Source organism: Aythya ferina, assembly GCF_964211825.1.
Source record: "Aythya ferina genome assembly, chromosome: 2".
Taxonomy (NCBI): Eukaryota; Metazoa; Chordata; class Aves; order Anseriformes; family Anatidae; genus Aythya; species Aythya ferina.
The window spans coordinates 23743676-23766275 of NC_140297.1; the positions used below are offsets into that span (position 1 = coordinate 23743676).

Below are 22600 nucleotides of genomic sequence, written 5' to 3' on the forward strand. Positions count from 1 at the left end.
ACATAAAGAAAAACAGCAGATTTGCAAAGTGTCATTAAGGCACCTGAAACAGACAGAACACTTACACCTGCACTTTAAATTGATCATAAGAGCTCCCAATGCCAACATGTGTGAAAAATGGTTCCCTTTAAGAGAACAGATGCTTCATTGTTAATAGGAATTTCACACATAAAAAATTAAAAGTTGTGGAAGACTGCCTGTTCAGCCCCATATATTCACAATGAGTATTAGAAGCTCTTAATTAAGCTCTATCCCATCAACTTCAAAACTGGGCTCCTGTAGAAAGCAGACACTGCGAAAACACAGAAATAGGACAATGTTTAATCATTAAGGTATATAAATAATTTCAGTAATTGTTCTGGGAAAAAAAAGAGATCCAAAACTACCCATATACCAATATTTTCACACTTGGATAGATAGGTAAAAGAACATCTGTGACCATCATGAATCTGGAAAGAAACAGTCATTGGCTAAAGCACAGATGAAAAACAAGAAACAAAACAGTGTGCTTCTGTATTTGACTATTTAGGAAAGTTCATAAACACGGAAAAACATAAAGAACTGTGATACCACAAAATATAATAATAAATGTGTATTATGTGGTCTAAAGAACTGTTTATAACTTAATATTAAATGAAGCATGGTTTGCTTGGGATTGATTGTCTTTATGTGTGTATTTCCTTAATAGATTCTGAACTCCGTTTTCAAGTTCAAAACTTTTGAAAGTACATTCCTTTGTCACTGGGAATTAGAGCATCTCGCAATTGGGGGCAACAATCATTCCTTTCCTGCACAAACCAAATCACCTGCCCTAAAGAATACATTACCAAAGTAACTTTCTCTGTTCTTCTCACTCCTATAAACTTCTTAATTAGCAATGTTCTGGTGTTTTTTTTTGTCGTGGTTATGCAAAGTCCATACTTTTACCTGGTAAATCCATAATTTAACTGTCTCTCAAAGAGCCAACATCAATCAGATGAAATCCTAACAATTTATAACAAATCAAAGTCATCTATATCACAAGTTCATATATAGTAACACATTGGATTATTGTCTTCAGTCTCACAGAACTATGATAAGTTTTAGGGCTAGAGGTAGCTGCAGACAGTATAGTAGAAATAGATACATAGTACTTCCTAAAGGCTTACAGTGCATCTAAAATTATCTAAATTATTTCAGTATATTTGAATATTTTTTTTGTCAGTTCTATTAGTTATATATTCTATTGCAATTCAGACTAATCTTCACATGGTCAGGCACATGTTCCAGCCAACAGTCATGTAGGAATGGCATTACTCAATTCTGGGGATTAGGCTATTACCATGGGAGATGAATTCTGGGAGATTCACAGCTGTAGAACAGCTGGACTCTGCAGCCCTTGCTAGGCTCCATCTGCAAATGTAGAAGAAATAATGTGGTGATTAGGAATGGTAATGAGACTCTTCACATTTCTCCAGTTTAATATTAATTCATAGATAGCTTGATATTTCTTTTTTTTTATGTTTAATTCCTCTCGTGCCCAAGGTCTATGTGACAGCTTTAAAAAGAGTAATTACTGTGATTCCTATTAATGTCATTCTCTGATCCTCTTATACTTTCTGTGCTATCAGCCTCTGAAGAAGCAAGCAGTACTAAGAACTGCCTCATTGTTCCCTGTGTTTTGTAATTTTAAAGAAAAAAATACGAAATGCCAAAATACAGAATTTAGAATATTAATGTTGCATCCTTAATTCTACAACCCATCCAAGTCTTACCTGTTTTTTGTTTTTTGTTTTTTTCTGGAGACAGCATCAGTGACCTGTCCTGTAAGAACAGAAATAAGAGGATCTGGATAGGCTGGACCGATGGGCTGAGGTCAACTGCATGAAGTTTAACAAGGCCAAGTGCCGGGTCCTGCACCTGGGGCGCAATAACCCCAAGCAGAGCTACAGGCTGGGAGAGGAATGGTTGGAAAGCTGCCAGGCAGAGAAGGACCTGGGAGTGATGGTGGACAGTCGGCTGAATATGAGCCAGCAGTGTGCTCAGGTGGCCAAGAAGGCCAACGGCATCCTGGCTTGTATTAGGAACAGCGTGACCAGCAGGGCTAGGGAGGTGATCGTCCCCCTGTACTCAGCTCTGGTGAGGCCGCACCTCGAGTACTGTGTTCAGTTTTGGGCCCCTCGCTACAAGAAGGACATCGAGGTGCTTGAGCGGGTCCAGAGAAGGGCGACGAAGCTGGTGAGGGGCCTGGAGAACAAGTCCTACGAGGAGCGGCTGAGGGAGCTGGGCTTGTTCAGCCTGGAGAAGAGGAGGCTCAGGGGTGACCTTATCGCTCTTTTTAGGTACCTCAAGGGAGGCTGTAGCGAGGTGGGGGTTGGCCTGTTCTCCCACGTGCCTGGTGACAGGACAAGGGGGAATGGGCTTAAGTTGAGCCAGGGGAGTTTTAGGTTAGATGTTAGGAAGAACTTCTTTACAGAAAGGGTTGTGAGGCATTGGAACAGGCTGCCCAGGGAAGTGGTGGAGTCACCATCCCTGGAAGTCTTCAAAAGACGCTTAGATGTAGAGCTTAGGGATATGGTTTAGTGGAGGGCTGTTAGCGTTAGGTTGGAGGTTGGACTCGATGACCTTGAGGTCTCTTCCAACCTAGAAAATTCTGTGATTCTGTGATTCTGTGAAGACAGGTCTGGAGAATAAGAACCTGTCCTGTCTCTCAGTGTCCATTATCAGAGGTGAAGAATATAGGACCAAGCCATAGAGACATTGCCCTTGTGCCCCCACAGATGCCAGTGCTCTGTGACTGAGGGAATCACAACAGACATCTTTGTATTTAATACCATCTGATAAATTATGTTTTGAGTGAATTGGTCTCTTAACTTGCTTGAGCTTTTCTTACCTTTTTACCTTTTTCTTAGGAAAAAACATTAAGGATACACTTCCTTTAAAAAGGCCTTCATTCTGGTTTTCCATACCTACTTACTAATTTCATTTGGTGTCTCTTTAACAATTGTATTATAAGGTTAGAGTGAGTATCTTTTTCCCTGCTCAAGTTTTTCATGCTCAGTTACTGCATAAAGCCAACAGGTTGTAATGTCATGATCCAGAATGATTACAGAATGGAAGGGCAAAAAGGAGTGGAAAGCTACATCTGCAGCCTCAGCCAAAGATAAAGGAGGTAAAGCCTCATGGGAAGGCACAAGATTATGCATGTAAGAAAAATTGGATCTGGATGGGCATGAGAAACTGCTCAGCTCTTCCAGATATATTCTTACAACCTTTTGAAAAGGCATACCAGAAAAAGAAGTCAAAACAGCCATCACTTGGAAAAGCATTACAAATACTGAAGGTTTATAACAAGATTGTCAGATTACTAGTAAAAGAGTGAACCAACAATCAATACAGCTTATTCCTCAACAACTGTGAAAGACAAGCAAACAGCAGAGCTTATCTTGCATCTTAGCATGTGGATGTTCTCAGATAACATTCCAATCTGAAAACAATTTGAAATAGTTTTTATAGCAGTCTCTCAGCCAGCATCGGATTTAAGGTCTGGGATATTTTATAGTAGGGGCATATTCTGACTAAAGCATTTCTGCACAGGTCAAATGATTTCTCAGGGTATAACTTCAGAAAACCATGTAACACGTGAACTATAGACTAAGTTTTCAATATTTTCCTTTAAAGCAGATCTTTATATTAAAGATCCTGCAAAAGTCTCAAACAATGAGGCATTTTCTCAGTAACTTGAAACCATGCTAAAAACACCTTCACAGTTTTATTATATGGTTCAAATACTAATTGTTAGTTATAAGCATATATATTTTTTTTTTAATTTAAATACTTTGTGATACTGTCCAGTTGCATAAACTCAACAAATAATAGGGGAAAAAAAGTTCTAAGAATTTATCTTCATTTTGGTTTGTGATTTTAAGTACATAAATTCCTCAAGGCAGGGCTTTTGCCTTGATGTAACTTAAATATTCACAATACCAGAAACATATACTAATTTTGAAAAACAGTTGGGTCCAGTGGTATACATGTTATATCAACAAGGTTGATATTTTAACCCTTATCCTCTTCATTGTGGAATTTACATATCTGTCTACCTCATCTATCTTGCCCTGAAAAGGACATCCAGATGTTCTTCCAAGACGACAAAAAGACAGCACAGGTCTGAGGTCTGGGAAGATCAGTTCTCAGTGAGGTCAGAAACTCAGGACCCCCTGAGGTTTGAAGTGGGATGGACTCATAATCGAGGGAAGGAGGGCACAAAATTGCTTTGGCACACCAGGGCTAGAAATTATTTTATATTTTCCATATATATAGGTTTGCAAAGATATAGGCTATGCAACAGTTCCAGACACTGGAATTTCAGGCTGTGACTAATCTGATCTTTACATGTTTTATGTAACTGCACTGTGGTGCAAGGACCTAGCTGGATGATACCATACCTCCAATCCTTTTCATCCCTTTTAAAGCAGGTGTTTTCTGCTACTCCTCTTGACCGTACATGAGAAAGCTACACACTGAGCATTAAGTGAGAAAATCTTGAACAGACACAGTCAGTCAACAGGACACAGTCAACTCTAGCATATGTGAGGCAGATGCATTTAATTTTAGCCAAGGAGGTGCAAAGTTCTGCACTTTGGGAGGAAAGATGCCATGCACCAATATGAGAAGAAGTAACAGCCCTGCTAAATGGTCTAGTGTACATGCAATGCTCTTCACAAAATAAAACAAAATCCTCAGCTACGTTAAGAAAAATGTGGCCACCAAATCAAGAGACATTATATCTGGCACTTCTTGGAGCTGGTGAGATCACAGCTAGAATAATGTGCTCAGTTGTGGATCTCTCCTTCTAAGAGAGATATGGAGAAATAGGAAAAGATCCAGGGGGAGTTGTCAAATCAGTCAGGAAATTCAGAGATCTTCTGTATGCAAGAGGAGCTGAAAGAGCTCAGCTTCAGTCTGATAAAGAAGATAAGCTAATATCAATCTAATAGCCTACAACTGCTATATCAACTTCAATAGCCCAAAGTTACAAAGATGAGGGAGACAACTTCTTCTTCATAGTGCCAGAAAATATGTCAAGAGGCAATGGTAACAAACTGCAGGTTGGGAATACTGTAAGGATGGTGTTGCAGGAGTAGGGCACATCTCTTAGAGACAAATCTCTTCTCACAGAAGTGTTGGAGGTTTTCAAGATTCAGCTAAGACACTACTGATCTAGCCAAGTGTTGGAATTACTACAATCTCCTGTCAGAAACAGGTCTAGATGACTTCCAGAAATCATCTCCACACATATGATTTTATGACAAACAGCTTGTTCATAACCAGCAAGATAACTTTGAGCATTATTCTAGTCCTTTTTTCTTTTTTACCCAAAAGGATGTGGGTATTTGCTGAAGAGACCATATTGCGCTAATCAAACTTGGAAAATATGCATTTTATTTACATTAAAAATAAATAAATAAATAGCACCTGGAAAAGTAATGCAGAAAATGTACAGCTGATAGCTGGCATTATTTAAACTCTGTAATCTCCACATTATCATTAATAATTTATTTATTTATTCAATTATAAAACTCCTCTAATACCTCCAGGACATCAGAAAAAATACTTAATTTTCTTAAGTGAATACTCAACATTTCTAAAACAAATATTCAGATATGATACAGTATTTCTTTTTTAAGTTTTAGACAGAAAATACAGATGTTAATGAATTTATTTTGCTTAACTCTTGAGCTACTTCACAGAAACATCTTTCCTGTGGATTTTCAGCTCATAAAAAATCTTTACCTTAATTATATATAACTGAAAGACAAGTATGATTTATTTGACTCAGCTTATTTAATTTTGATGCTTTGAATTTTTTACTGTTGGTCTAACTCAATCTAAGACTTCATGATATTCCTTTCCTGTGTTTTTTGTCAGCAGCCTGTTTCAATGATAACCACACAGAGAAAGACTTCTCCTGTTACATTTTTTTCTTCTACCACATTTTAGCAAGTGATCATAACTAGGACCATTTCCTAGAATAAAATCAATGTTATTGATTAATTGAAGGGCATGGGGATTCTGCAGATTTTCCAATGAATGAGCACATACAATAAGTGATTACATTCTGTTTCCAGTTTGGAAGCGGTTTGTGATCCTTTAGGATCACAGAAATTCGGTTGCCTTAAATTGGCTGCAGAACACCAAAGATGAAATTATAAAATCAGTCAGATTCTACTCTGTAACCCAAGGAAACTACAAATGGTTATGAAATTACTCAGGGTGTGCCATTGGTTGCTATAAACATCAGACTAAAAGGGTAGTCCCAGCATTTAGTCCCAGCAAACAGAGAGAAAAAAAACTAGTTGAATTTTGGTTTCCAAGGCAGCTTTAGGAACTACAAAGCATTTTTTACAAGAAATATCTGAGAAGGACTGCCAGAATACCTAGGCTCAGTTCCACTCTTGCTGTGTTGCAGATCTCATCTTTGCACAGCCTGTCTGAAATTAACATCACAGTTGTATTTCAATACAGATCAAGCAAAAGATACCATTCTTCCACTACTAAAACAAATGTACTTGCCTACCATCAAAGAACAAAGGGGTACAGATCAACATTATTAATAATCTTTCTTACTTGGCCATAAAAAGGGAATAGTTCAACATGGGCAAGAATTACCCACAGAAAAATTCTGTGGAACCATGGCTGACTCCCTAAGAAAGTGTCTTTTCTGAAGGCCCAGGAGAGGATATCGAAATGACTCCTCTGTAAAATTCACAGTGATCTGTAGACTTCCTGAGACAGAAGTGATATTTTCTTCTTAATAATAGTCCTGGACTGACTTAACTATGAGTTTGTTCATTTGCTTCTTAGAGATGTGAAAGCTTCTAATATTTATTTTTAAGGTATGGCCAACCACCCCTCAGTTGACTGAGTCTGGCATGAATAGTTACTGTCTTTTGTCTGCTTTGAAACTGAGACCTGATCATTCCATTCAATAACTCCTAATTCTTTCATGAGAAAGAGGGGCCATGAATCCTCATAGCTTATTTCTCTTCTCTGCTCTAACCATCATTCCCCATCAGCCCTAGTAGGGGGAGGTCTAGTCAGTCATTTCCTCAGATGAAGTATATTTCATACCACTGATCAGCTTTTCTTGCCTCCTCAGTACCTTTTCTGCTTCTACCATACAATTCTGGTATTAGGGAAATTACTACCACACTGGGTTCACAGTTTGGAATACAGATTTAGACTCTAACATAACCATGTTTACTTTTTCTTTCCTTCAGTTCTTTTTCTAACAATGTCTGAAACTGTTTGCTTCATCTGCAATCAAACACTAAGCTGAAGTTTTTGTATTAGATTTCCAAAAATCTCTTTTCCTACGTAGTGATAGCTCATTCAGAGATCATTACTATGCCTGTAAAATAAGGATTGGTTGTCCCTCATATACATCTTGGGTCTATCGGCACTGCATTTCATCAATTCATCACCTGTTCATTCAGCACTGTGAAATTCTTTCCAGCTCTTTGCAGTCAGCTTTTTGTTTTTCATCAGCAAACCTTATTCTATCCATTTTTCATATCTAGCTGTCTCATCACTTTGTGACCGTGTTTAATTTATATTTTAAGGCATTTAGCTTTTACAGGCCACCCGGCTATGCATTTATTTTAATGTCAACTGTAAATCAACACTTACTGACACGTTGTCATGATCAGTAGGCATTTTGTAGCTAGATTATAAAATGCCTGATACTGAGACCACACTACCTAATCTGAAAACTTGATTTTCTAATCTGCAATGAATATAAAATCACAATTGCTCATCTTTTACTCTTTTGGGTAATAAACAAGCTATTAACCATTTCAAAATAACAATCAATCTTACATTTCAGGGAATTATACAGCTCTATATTTTGAAATGAATATTGTTAGCTTGCTTTGGGGAAAAATATATATATTATTCAGTATAGAATTGCAGAATCATGGAATGGTTGAGGTTGGAATAATGCTTTGGCTAAAGCACTTTGAACTTCTCAACTTACGGTAATTTAATTCAAAATAGAAATTCAATATCTCTCATTCAGTTGTTAACCTAACAAGCTAGAGCACTGAAAAGCAAAAATAATAAAATAAAAAATAAAACTAAAACCACCTTCCCCCCTTCCCATCCACCCTCTTCTACGTCCTCCCTCTGAGCAGCACAGGGGAACAGGGAATGGGGGCTGCAGTCAGTCCCTAATGTTTCATCTCCACAGCTCTTTCAGGGTCACTCTCTGCCCCTGCTCCATGTGGAGTCCCTCCCACGGGATGCCGTCCTTCCCAGATTGATCCTGCAGGGGCTGCCCACAGGCAGCAGCTCTTCAAGAACTGCTCCAACATGACTACATACCACAGGGTCCATCCCTCAAGAGCAAACTGCTCCAGCACGGGTCCCCCACGGGTGGACGGCAGCTCCCCCCAGACCCCTGCTCCTGCGTGGGCTCCTCTCCACGGGCTGCAGCTCTGTCCTGGGGCCTGCTCCTGCGGGGGCTCTCCATGGGCTGCAGCCTCCTCCAGGCCACATCTACCTGCTCCAGCGGGGGCTCCTTCATGGGCTGCAGCATGGAGATCTGCTCCATGTGGGACCCATGGGCTGCAGGGCAACAGCCTGCTCCACCAGGGGTCTCTCCACAGGCCACAGGGGAACTTAATGCTGCACGTCTCCCGCCCTCCTGCTGCGCTGACCTTGGAGACTGCAGGGTTGCTTCTCATTCCACACTCTACCAGCTGCTATCACCATGTGTGTTTTTTTGTTGTTGTTGTTGTTGTTGCTGCTGCTGCTGTTGTTTTTTGTTGTTGTATGGTTGTGGTTTTTTTGTTTGTTTGTGTTTGTTTTTTATCCATTGCTTAAATCTGCTCTCCCAGAGGCCCAAGAAGCATCACTCATGGCTCAGTTCTGGCCAGCAGCTGTCCCTTCGGAGCCTGCTGAAACTGGCCCTTATCTGGCATGGGGCAGCTTCTAGAGTCTTCTCACAGAGGCCAGCCCTCCAGCCTCCCACTACCAAAACTTTGCCACGTAAACCCAATAAAACAGTATCAAAAACACTTCACTTGGTTAGAATTCATATGTGGCCATTTCAAACATACAATATTGCTTAGCCAAGACACAATCTTGATTCACACAAATGTGACTGCATGATTGAAGTCCAGGTGGGGTTAAGTGAAGAGTCTTAAAATGCTCCATTCTTAAGTGCAATGCCCAACACTCAAACACGTGTGCCTATCTGCTCACCATATTGAAATAGATGTTTTTAAACAATGGAAGAAGACTGTGGTAAAAGGTTATCCTTTATGGTACACCGGCACCTACTCACTCATTAAAAACTAGAAAACAAGAAAACAAACTCAACACTGGTTTGAAAACTACAGTTCTCTCATCAGAACTCACTGGCCATCTGGTGTGTTTAATGAACTGCCAGTAAGAATAAATTTAATTATTAACTGGACTCATATATATATATGTCTTGGCCACTAAAAAGTCTGAGATCTCAATGCTACGTGATTACTAATTTTGAACATTTTCATTAATCCAGTTCACGTACCACTTACCATCCTTCTTAATGATGCTTTTTTTCTGGGTTTGATCTTTTTCTCCCCACTGTTCTCACATTTTTCCTCTAATTGTTGCTGATTCAGTGACTATTTTTAGATTGAAAGTAAGAACAAACAACTACTTTTAAAATAGCTTTGGGTCATTAAAAGAAATATGGTCAAATATGTGTAGCCACCCCTGAAGCTCTCTACAAGAGAGAATGAGGAAACAAATGGATTTATTAGTATGTTTTGCATTCTTGGACTTTCTAGAAAGCAGGTTCATATACCAGTCTTGAATCTTTGTGCTAATCTGAGTATTGCCGTGTATCTGTTCCATGCTAAAATTTTCTTGCAGATCTTGAAAAATATTATAATATTTATGAGACATTCTAACTTTTGTGGGTTTTTTGTTTGTTTGTTTTTGTTTGTTTGTTTGTTTCCAGGAGTTATTTTTAAACTTAATCTTAAAATATATTGGAATTGTGAAGAATTTGTGATATAAGGTGATCTATGAAGTGAAGAACTGTGCCCTTTGACTGTTTTTGGATAAGCTGGAGAAAATTGCTTTAAGCAAAAAAGAAATGTGTTTTTAACATCAGAATAACTAGATTGTCATCTGTCTGGAAAATCATCATTATTTGCTCCTCATTATTCATAGTCAATCAAATAACATTTTTGAAGAACTAAAAACAACCTACTGCCTTTACAGAAAGATCAGGCAGCAGTGTACTAATCAGCTAAAGGCTGCAGAGGCAAGCCTCTAAAGAAAACAACTCTAGGTGTCTTTTTTAAGTGTTTTAGGCATTTGAATTACACAACAGGAGAAATAAATTTATAATCTATAAAATTATACCGTTTAAAATTCTGCCCCTCTTGAGTTCTCCAACTGTTGCTTCTTTTCTCTTTCTAGAGTCATGGAAGCTAAAGGGAGTATTACCATTCACTACAATTGATATGACTGGTCAGCAGCTTAGTCAGTCTATCATCAGATAATAGGGCAGAGAAATGTGTTATAAAGCAAACAAGCATAGTTAAAAGGCAAGAATCCACGCTTTTCTGTATCTCAAAATGCTAACAAAGGTACTGTTTTTTTAACTTATGAACTGAAAAAAACAGAATATTTTTTTCTGAAAAATATGAATCTGTATTTATTAAAGATGTAGCAGGCCCAACAGCAAAATTGACTGCAACTAGCTTTCCTAGATAAAATTACAAGACTATTTTGCTGTGCTGCTAGAGAACGTAACATGCTCTCTTAAGTCAATAAAGAAATTTCCATTGACTGAAACGATACAGTTTTAGGCTTTATCTTCATGCATAACTCTAATGGCAAAAGAAGCTGTATGCATGCAGAAAAGAATAAACCTATTAGTTTGCTTGGCAGGATGTTAAATAAATATCCTCCTTTTAATAAGATATCATTCCATGCAGAGCTGTATTAAATTTCAATCTGCTCTATATTTTTACAGAATTCTGCACTGCATATCTGTGACATTCAGAGCACTGCATTTAGCGTAGGAGAAGATGATGTTAGTGTGAAGGTTGCTGTTAAACTAAATACATGAGCAACTAATCTTTAGCTGAGCATGAAGATTGCCAATATGTATTTTTAAAATTGTTTACCTAAACAGCAAGAATATTTGTACTCCTGCCTGCTCCTAGATGTTGATCATGCATTGCTGCTGATAGCAAAGATATACGAGCTTTAAGACTCATCTCCTCTAAGGTGCTTTCTACTCCTCACTAATGCTTATTCTTGTACCTACCTTCATTCACATTACATTTGTTTTATAATCTGCTAAAGAAAAAATGAGAGCAACCAAACTATGAATCAGTGAAATAACACATTACTTTCATTTATTTCTTGTATTTTATAAGAACTTACACTTCCTGATTTACTAGTCACTAAACCTAAACACAATATATGCTAGAGAAATAAACATCACCAAGACTGTACATAGGAAAACCATTAGGAAAAAGTCTGCATTCTGATGTTTTGCTATTGCTATTTAGTAATTCAGCTTAATCTATGTAAAACTGATACTCACGGCATAAACAATAAGATCTGAAAGTATTTTGGCTGTCTGTGGGCTGAGATAACTGTCTGTCAAGGTGACCAGAATAGTCTCTTCACTTCCTTCTATTCTCTTGACTGTCATCTATTTTCTTATTCTGAGGGTATGTCAGGTTTAAACAATCCTGAGACTGTTTCTCTGTTCCTTTAGGCCAGAAATCTGCAGTTGCAAACTGCACTTGGAGCTGAACCTGACCCAGTGCCCCCTGCAGCATCAGGCTGTTTTATCATACAACAAGCTCCCTGGGAGCGAGGCCATCTCCCTTCTGGGCTCATACAGCACCTAGCACCACAGAGATCCAGGGTCCAGGAGAAGGCCTCCCAGGTGCTATAAACATGAAAAGAACAGCCAAAACAGTGGCACTTCATGAAATGCCATCACCATTTAATTTCCCAGAGGCTTAGCTGATTTGAGAGACTCCGTCTCACAGTGCACTTTGCATAATTGCCTTTCTCATAAATGGCTTCCTCCACCACTAGTCCTATCCCTGGCTAACTTGTTAATTAACAGAGGTTTTTTTCTGCTGACAACCAGGACAGGCTCAGCAAATTCCTTAGTATCTGTAGACTAATTTGAAAGCTACTGATCATTACATTCACTGCTAGCAGGGAAAAGGGCTGCATGTGGCCTTTGAATTCTGGCTGTGCAGACACTAAGATATATTTTGACACGGGTGTAAATGGTTGGCTTTGTCCAAAAAATATTGTTGACTATATTTTGTTTTCTTCAAAGTATCAACATTTTCACAGGTTAGTTTTTCATTGAAAAACAAAATTCTTAATAGTGAATTTAAATACCTCAAAAATAGTTTTCTATTCAAAAAAAAAAAAAAAAGATGCTGCTTTTTTATTTACCTCAGACCTTATCTAGCAATCCCACTCACAGACTACTGATGTGTTTATCTTAAATGCTCTGTTTTTCTTCACTTTAAGAAATCTTCAGCAAATACTGAATTCTCGGTAAATTATAATAGAAATTAACTATTTCCAGGATAGACCAAACTTTATACAAATAATACTTTGAGATCCAGAGCATTCCCATTCCTACATAAGGAAAGCAAGACACAAAGTAAAAGTTCATTAAAAGTTCATTAAAGATATAATAAAGGATTTCTGAGTCAGTTGGGTTTCATTTACAATGTGAATGATCTTTATAATTCAAAAAATTCTTTAAACCTTTTGAATTTTAATTGTTACTTCTCTTCCTTTCGTGCATCACTTAATTGCTTTTTTGGAAAGAAATAATCAATGTAAAAAAATAGACCTTATAACTCATAAAAATGTATTTCCATAAATATTGATTAAACTTTTAGGAAATGTTCCAACTTGAAAGTAATATCCTCGAGGAGTGTGTCTTCACTTGAATGGAAAACGCCACTGCAGTCATGGCCTTGCTACTACTACCAGGAACACAGTACCACAGCTACAGGTGAAGTCAACATGATTCACAACTGTTCAATACCTCCAAAAATAAGGCCCCTAATCAGCTTCTCTTCCTTCTCCAGCTCTGCAGTATCACTGAGAAAATTTTGGCTAATCTTACTCAGAGATATGAGCAAAGGAAACTCAATCATATCTTGTTGGGAACAGTTGTTGCAGCCAAAATAAAATATAGGTAAACTGACTTTATTCACTCCCAAATGGTATAACATATTTATCAGCCTTTCTTCAGGTGAACCTAACACACTTTTTGCTTTCAATTAGCACCGAGATGTTGTTAAGAATGTCTATACTGACCCAGACCTGTCACACAGACCATTACCTTAACTGCAGACAGTGACTGGCACGGAAAAGATAAACTCAATAGCAAAGAAGAGGCTTTTTAACACCAAATTGTTAAACGGCATCATAAAACCTATCCCTTGAAGTTCTCTCTTTCTTCTACTGCTTTCTTTTAGCATTTACCCTCATAATTCTGGGGATTCAAAATGCCTATATCTGTTAAATTAGTTTGTTGTTTGTTTTTTTTTTCTTTTAATTCTGAAAGGAAGAACAAGTTCTTGGAGATAGGAAGGTGATAGCAGTCCCAGGAGGGAACAGCCTGTGCACTAGTTTGTCTCTGCTGACAAAGAGGAGAAAAAGCAGACCTGCAGGGATAGGAGCTACCCACAACAGCTTCCAGTGCTTCCTTCCACAATAGTTTCCAGTGCTTCCTGCCTGAGCTCCAACACCCAGAGCTCCACTCCCCCTCCTGCCAACCTCAGATCTCTGCAAATCTTCCCAAATACCTACAGACTCCTCTGTCTTCTGTTCCATTCAACACTCTTCCTCCATTCTCCTTGAAACCAAGGTTACCAGCACATTCAGTCCAAACATGCTTCTCATTTCCCTTCCTTTGAGCTTCCCTACCCTTCACACCCCAATAAGCTTTCTGTGCTTCTGTTCCCTTTCTTGTTTTACATCTTCTGCTATAAATCCATCTCCCTACCTACCCCCATCTCCTAAGGGGTTTGCAGCTTCGGCTCCCCATTTTGGAGACTAGCTGCCAGAGCTTCAGAGCAAAACCCTCATTGTGCTTCTCCCAGTTACTGAAATGCACTGAAACTTTATTAACCACCATATACAGTATGGCCCCGACCATTCCCTCCCCTCACCCTCTGCAAATGTGTGCTTTTTCATTTAACAAAAATCAATCCAAGTACCATTCTGAAGGCAGAAAAATGGCGTACACGAGGAAAAGCCATAAGGTAAGGCTCCTTATTATTGTAAAACTGTTGGAAACACCTTATAAGTCCCAGAATGTAATTCTACAAGGTCTGAAAAAGTACTTCTATTCCAAGTTTTGAACTTGCTGTATTTTAGAAAAAATATTTTTGCTCTTTTTTATGAGGTAGTGAGAGCAAAATTTCTTTATCTAACATCTCTAAACTGTTATTTGTATAGTTTTCTTTCCTTGGCCTTTGCACTGGTCTTCCTAAAATAGACACTCCCCATCTTTCCAGCATTGTCATTACAGAGATTTTCAAACACCTAATCGCACTATAACCTTTTCCTGATTGCTTTTTAATTTAACAATATTATTCCTAAGGTAGTATGGCAAGTCTTTGTGCAGTAGTTCATGTGTGGGCAATAGCATATATTAATTTCTATATTCTTCCTTATTCGCCTTTGTACCTTGTTTGTTTTTATCACTGGAGCACTGATCCTCATTAGGCTGTCTACAAAGTTATGCATCTACCTTCACAAGAACTGTGGTCAGGTACAATAATAGGGAGTTTAAGGTGTCCAACTGTCATTTCAGAAGTACTCCTCTAGAGCCGTGCCAAAGAAAACACAGTTAATTAACCCGTCAATAAGTACAGATCTGTCCACTAAAAGAAAGGGGTCAGTGTACTTGGGCTAATCAGATCCAGACAGTCTTTGACTCCTTGCTGCAGGCCAATAAGCTGTTGTCCTTTTTCCCTTCAGTATATATTATTTGGCATTCACTGACCTTGCACTTACTTCACTACATGCTGTATAACTCTGAATTTTACTAGTCTAAATTTGAAGATGCGTGCAATCTGCAGATTTGATGAATGGCCCAATCTCTTCTTGTATATACACCTTCGTGCCTTCAACAATTATGGAACTTTGGAGCACCCAGCTTATGTCATGAAAGAAGTGCACAAAAGTTGAAAAGCTAAGATAAAAAAGGGTATCTGATTACTCTGAAGTATCTAACCATGTATAGTTTTAGTTATTCTGATGGCAACACTTCAATGACTATTAGGTTCTTTGCCTTTAAACAATTATCTTTTGCAGGAGAAGACACAAAATGAGATAAAAAGAGACAGTGGCTGATCAGGGTGACCTAATTTAGCTGGGGATTTTCCACTGGGATTTAATGGGATATGAATTACATTCAATTTTAATTAACATTTTGTCCCCAAAAAGCATCCATCCAAACCCATATCATGAGCCATATCCGGTCTTGACAACTAGATGTCATTGGTTGAAAACTACATATTTAAATGTAGGAGAAGATTAAAGATTATCAGGAGCAGATTTTAGTATATAGTTTGTAGGATGAGGCTTGAGTAAGCCCTTGAAAAGATCAATAACATACCTTTTGGGGTGAGGAGAGGGAACGCCAGACTGCCCTCATCAAAGAACAGGATTCTGCACTGAGGCTGCTGCAAGAGGAAAGCTCAACATAAATGATTTAGCAGGGCCACAGGTAACCATGAGACCATGAAAAGGTTCTGAAAGTATGTGATAGGAGAGGGGGAAGCAGCCACCAACAAGGGAGAGAAGGAGTATGCTACCTTCTTGCCAAGGAATGAGGGAGGAAAAAAAATATAGGAAACAGGGTTTAAATACATCAGCTGGTGGGAGAGAGCACAGAAACTAGCCAGCTGTTTAGGCTACAGAAATTTATTGCTGCCAAGGGAAAGGTGAATGCCCTCTGCCCTTCCCTTCCTCCCCAGAGTAACGCAAGCCTGTAAAAAGGTTAGCCAGGGCTATGGTGATGTCTATTATATTTAGCTTATTTGAACTACTTCAGAAACTATTTAGTACAATAAAATGAGACATGATGAACTGCATTTAAGAGATAGAAACCCTTGCTGAACACAGAAGAGAGAAAATCAACTATCTGCTTGTGTGATCTATTACTCTATGGGATAAACTCATATAAACAATCATACTTGCCTCCGAGTAAACCAAAAAGCAGGCCAATTCATGGAAGAGTGTGGAGCCATTACTGACTCCTTATTAACTAAGAGAAGTGCAAAGTTGTCTAAAATGCTCCTGCTCCAGACTCCAGGCTTATACTCCAAGTGCTCCTCTGTGAAACAGGGTGTGAATAAATGTCTCATCCATTCCAAACCTCTGACAATAGGTACAAATGACTAGAAACAGATGCTCTCTGCACCTGTTTGCATGTTCTTTACATGTTATACAGTTCGGAAGCATTTTCTTACAGCTGTTTAATGATCCTATATTCTGGATAATTCTCAGGGGTAATTAAGATCTAGTTCTCCCTCAGCTCTGGGCTTCATGAAGATAGAGGATTTTTTTACTATAAAATAAAAAATTGAAGATGGAAAACCAGGTTCATTAAAGAAGTGTTGAATATTGTTCTGTAGTCTCTTAGGTTCCAACTTTATTGGTCCAGCTAAAGTTGATTGGCTCAGCTAAAGTTGTACTATATGGAGATATTATTTGACTATTTCCAAAAAAATAAAAAAAATAAAAAGAGAGAGAGAGAGAGAGATTAAAACAAATATAAACAAGAAACAAAATATTAATTCTTTCTCTTTCCAAAACCCTTACTAAATTCACAAAGAATCCGAATTTAAGAGAATAAAATAGCACAATTAAATTAATATACAGCATTTTGGTTTGCCTTGCATGTATGAATTGCACTCATTTGTGGTTTAATTTGTTAGGAGAAGATTCCTGATAGAGCCTACTAAAGGAAAATCCACTCTTGCACTCATTCATTGCTTTATTGTAGACCAATGTGAACACAAAATGTCCCAAGAATGCTTTAGGGGGATACAAGCTTCATTAGAAAGATAATCCACTGCAATATGATAAAACATAAGGTAGCTATTCACTCTACCATGGCACAGATGAGGACTTTATTTTAAACCCATAGCAGATTGAATTTTTGCATGATGTTTTCTTTAAACTGCCTTGCTTAATCTAGAAATACATTAAAACACTCATCTGCCAGCTGTGCTGGTTTCAGCTGTAGCAAATTGATGATTAGTATCCTCCTGACATTATTTTCTTCACATGGAATAAAAAACGACTGTCACAGGATTACAGAAGAGGAAAAAATCTAAAGTTCATTATGTCTTGTCTTTTGTTTTTTATTTTACCCTTGAATTATTTTAGTAATTAACAGGTCTGCTACAATTAAGCAGATTTGCAAATATCTCTAGTGCAGAAATGTAAAAAGCCATGTTTGCCAAGTTAAAAAAAAAAAAAAAAAAACTGCCACTATGCCACTAACATTTCAATCTCACTGATTTGTAGAAATGCTTTCCATAGCAAAATAAAATGATTGCATTCAGTGTGACGGCTTATGATGTTGTGTGATACATTGATGGTCAAATCCAGCCCACTAACTTCAGAAGAGACAAGAATTTTTGACTATATCTGTTCATGCTTGGTCTCCAAGGTCACTTCAAGACCTCTGTTATCAGTCAAGACTGGACTAATTATACTTTGTATTTAAAGATACGAATATACTGCTAAGTGCAAAGTGTTCAGTCTGCTAGGATTCTTTCTTTTCCTTTGACATAGATGACACAGGCATCAAAACCTCTGACCTAAATGCAAGCCAAAATGTTATTTTTTTCCATATTATCTCTAAGCATATATTGCATACAATTTTTGAGCATAGCTGCTCACATGCCATGTTTACAGCCCTTAGTCCAGTTAAGCTACAGATATATTAGCAAGCAGTGCAGAACAGCAGAAGTGGCTTTATAAAGTGAAATAGTTGTTGAGTTTAACTGAGTTGATCGGTTCATATTGAATTTTTTTTTTCTACATGAAATTAGCTGTGTTCTGCTCTCACAGACTGACTTCCAATTTGCTACTGGTGAACTCCTGGGATGCATCTCCCATATAATTTTATACAAAGGTAATCAACCCAGTTCATGCACGCTGTGAGTGCTCCACAGTGACAACCAAAGCACACTGCACAAGTACAACTCAAAAATTCATGAGATTCACTGGAGGTCCATAAATATCTTCTAAGGCTTGATCCCTCCCTCAAAGCTAGAACCTCCTGGAGTCCTGCTCTATATTTCTGATGCTTGGACCTCAACCATGATACTGGATCCCACTTTACTTCTCATCACACCGGGTTGCATTACAAGATTTTTTTATTATTTTTTTTTGGGGGGGCACAGCCCATCGGGATTAGGTTTCTACCAGAACAAATTACAGAACCACTTTCAGCATGCCACTTTACCTTTCAGTTCAGAATGGGTGGGGGAGCTTCAGATATCTCATAAAAAACCCAGGTGAGACCTCTGCTACGTGTGTCCTCCTGACATGGCTTCTTTTGTAAAGACATTACAGGTTGAAGCTCAGTATGATGACACTGAGCTCAGACCAGATACTACTAGATACTGATGAACACATATGTCCATAATCACTGACCTTCAGCAGTTGCCAGAAGATATTTGCAGTAAGTGGAGTCTCCATATTTATTTTGTCCTTGGACATTTTGCTGAAGCATCATCAGCAGGACACAGCCAGGGCTGACTCTGTCAGTAGTTTTGCAATGTGGGCACTTCTCTGTTTGATCATTGTCCATTGTCTCTTTTCACATATATCATCAAAAAGCCATCACATAGGGGTTTTTTTCTTTTTCACCTAGGGGCAAGTCTGAGTCAATGACCTTAAGATGAAGGGCTCTGTATTTCACTGTCATGCTTCCCAAGAGATATTGTAACACAGGCTGATGAAATTCCTAAAAATAAAATTTGTCTAGACCATCATTGAACAAACTTCACTTTAACAACAAACTAGCACTACTCTGGCTTACCCACACAGAGTGGCTCTACTTTTAAAGACAGAAATGTAGTCTTCACCCAGATCACTGCAAATATTTTTCCTGATGTTTTTCTTTTCCTTCATATCAGAAAAAGATCCAGCTCAATGCTTTTTCAAAAGCAAGTAGGTAGAGAAGATTGATTTTTCTCCTAGCATTTTAAATTAAAAAAAAAAAAAAAAAAAAAAAAGCGTGACTTGTAGAAGTCTATCGTCATACCTCAGGCTGGTAAATAGACTAAGTCCATTGACATAGTTTCTACTTTTCTGCCACTAATCCAGGGACAATATTAATATCATCTGAAGTAATCACAGAAAATCTGAAGTGTAGCTGTTTGTGGCACTCAGACAGGAATGAGAATGGAGATGCAGCCTACAGTACAAATAATATAGCATCACAGTGAATACACATGCTTAGCTTCCAAAATCCTGAAAGTGAAAGGGAAGAGTTAGAGGAGCTCTTAGAGAGGAAATGAGCCTTCCTTCTCTTATAGGAAATGAGCCTTGGTATGGAAAGTGAGGTGAAAAAAAAGCATATATATATATATATGAAGAAAAAAAAAAAAAAAAAAAAGAATAGCATGGCAACCAACTGAATATTTGAAATACCTTCTAGGTACCTAGCGAGGTTCTAAGGAATAAATAGGAATAACTCAAAGGTGTTTAACTCATTTGTATTACTCATATCACAAAATCATAGTGGAATATAGTAAGTATACAAGGAAACCACCTTGAAAGAGGAGTACCTGAGAGATGAAATGGTAGAGGTATTATTTATCACAAGTGCTTTCTGAACTTCAGAACAAATACCTGCAATGAAAAAGCTGAAAAAGTTGTAATGTGTCTGGTTGAGATAAAAAGGAGGAAATGACATTGTTGTGGCAATAACTCCACTATTAACTCAACAAGAGGCTGTTGAATACAGTTGTTCAGAGACAATGCAAAGAGAACTCAAGAGAGGTGGACCATTGGTGACTGGATGACTGGGGTCATGACTTTCATGTCTGTATTTAGTAACAGTTGCACAATGGAGCTTGTTGTATGTGTTGGAGACAATCTTTTGTTTGGAAGGTGGATGACTAGAACAATAATGACTCTTCATTTTATTCTGGATAAAATGGAAAATAATTTGGGTTTTGGAGGCATTGCTGGTCAAAGAAAAAAAAAAGGAGAAAGAAAAGGGGTAGCAAAATAACATCATTGAGAAAGTACACATGAAGAGAAGAAATTTATTGATCAGGAATTTTGTATTGATAAACTGGTAAAAAAAAAAAAAAAAAAAAAAGTCATTACTGGAAACATGACAAATACACAACAGAAGCATCAAAAAAGTCAAGTAGAAGACATTTTAACTGCATTAGAAGCAATTTAGTGATCTGAAAAAGGAACCGCACACAAAATGGAAACAAAGGCACATTCTTAAGGATATAAAAGAATTACTCAGATACAGAGGTTAAACTCAGCAAGGCTAAACTGAGTTATAATTTACAAAGGATATAAGAAACAACAAGGAAAAAAAGCTACAGACTCTACATATTAGACATGTAAAAGGAAGTATTAAAAAGGAGACTCAAGGAAGGCAGAGGTACCTAACACCTTCTTTCAATCTTCAAATAAATGTTAACTATGATCTAATTCTTAATTAAATTACATTTTTGAAGGAGATAGGCATGTCTTCCTGAATATGGGAAAGGACAGTGCAAAAAGATAGAGATTTTCAATTTCGCTTAGTCTGATGAATTTCAATTAAGTATATTTAGCAGAGCGACCATAGTAATCTCTGAATCATAGCACTTACAGAGCTGATGAAGGATAGTAGAATTCTCGGAGGATATAAAGAGGGCAATCACAATGTCACACTTAAAAAGGGGAAATATCTCTGTATGGGAAGGTGCAGACCAGTCCCTGGACTGTTCTTCCTTGAAAATTTTTGGGACAATATATTAAAAAAAAAACAAAAAGAAGAAGAAAGAAAATCCATTTATAAGTCACAAGAGAATAAGATGGTGATAAAAAGAGAAAACATGGATTTATCAACAGCAAATAGTGTCAAATCAATCTAATATCCTTCTTTGATTAGATGGATAAGGAAGAAGTCACAACTGTGATATATTTTGACTTTAGTAAGTCTTTTCTAATATTGAGAATATATTCTAAAATTCTATTATACAAACCAAGGAATTAACATCTAACTGAAATCACTCACAAGTGGACTGTAAAATAAAATAAAATAAAATAAAATAAAATAAAATAAAATAAATATAGAAACTGTGATCTATGAAGGAAAATTAAGAAAACCAGATCAGTTTTGTTTGGTAAAGAACTGTGAGAACCATAGCAGTTTCCAGCACAGCACAAATTTTTAGGAATGGGAAGATGATAATTATTATTCTGGGGAGATATATATGAAGGACAAGACAAAAATTTTAAATGCAGCATAACAGGTTTTGGGGTTTGATATTGGAGCAAATATTTTTCATTTTAAGAATAGCTGCAACACTTTAATGGACAGACTACTTCCTTTGGGCATGTAACTTTTTCTCAGAGAAACTGTTTTCCTTCATTTATTTGGAATAAGTGATGACAGCAATATTTCAAAGATGTCCTGTTGCCTTCAAGGAACATTTGCTTCTTGGGTCAACCAACAGGCTGCCAAAATTTGAGACTTATGCACCAAACAGAAGGCGTAGTGTGTACCTAAAATTTATAACAAATTCCTTGTTCAGTAGCTACCAACCCTTGATCTCATTTGGAGCTCCCTGTCTGGTGTGAAAATTCCACATGCACAGACTGTTCTGTTTTTATGTTTGCTCAGAACTGTCGAGACAGAACCATAAGACATATAACTCCTTTTTAAACTCCTGAGGGATCCAGAATAATGCTTCATTTTCGAGAGGGTAGAGTCTAGTACACGTTTTCACCATATACCAACAGCACAATGAAAAAAAAAAAAATCTAGAGCAGAAAAAGGCAACTAGACATCCTGTGCTTTGTACCATAGTACTATGCTTTCAATACTGACCAAATATGTCCTTGGGGAGCTCCTGTTACAATATTCCAGAAGGCTCCTCTAACCATCAGGTTAGAGGCTGGCCCTAAGCCAGGTTTGGAGTTCATGGAAAGTGGATATACATTCACCTCAATAGAATTTCGGTCCAGAATAAAGGCAGAGTATCACTGTAGTATCTTTCACTGTGATCTTTTCATTTAGGTGAAAAAGAGTAAAGGCTGGCACTGAGTTCCCAGCAGACTGAATTTTCCCTGTACTCCAACATGTAGCACAATTAGTCCCTTGTGTGTAGGGCTTCCTAAGAGTTTTGTTAGACCTTATGAGTATTTCTCGTTAATGACAGCCTTAATGCAAAAGCAAAGTCTAGTGAATGGAATTAACAGTATATCAATACTGATTAATAATAATATGATTTGGCATATTCACTGAACTACTCTGCATGCACAATGTCCCTGACTTTCTGTTGTAGAG

General features: G+C 37.6%; 1 long non-coding RNA gene across 1 annotated transcript; it reads right to left on the reverse strand.

Moving 5' to 3' along the window:
* Positions 1-307: 307 nt before the first annotated feature.
* On the reverse strand, positions 308-15939 carry LOC311432209. Its single transcript, XR_014689894.1, has 4 exons — positions 15870-15939; positions 15671-15737; positions 1755-1803; positions 308-1392 (listed from the first exon to the last, which is right to left on the reverse strand). It is a non-coding gene; the product is annotated as an uncharacterized lncRNA (long non-coding RNA).
* Positions 15940-22600: the final 6661 nt, after the last annotated feature.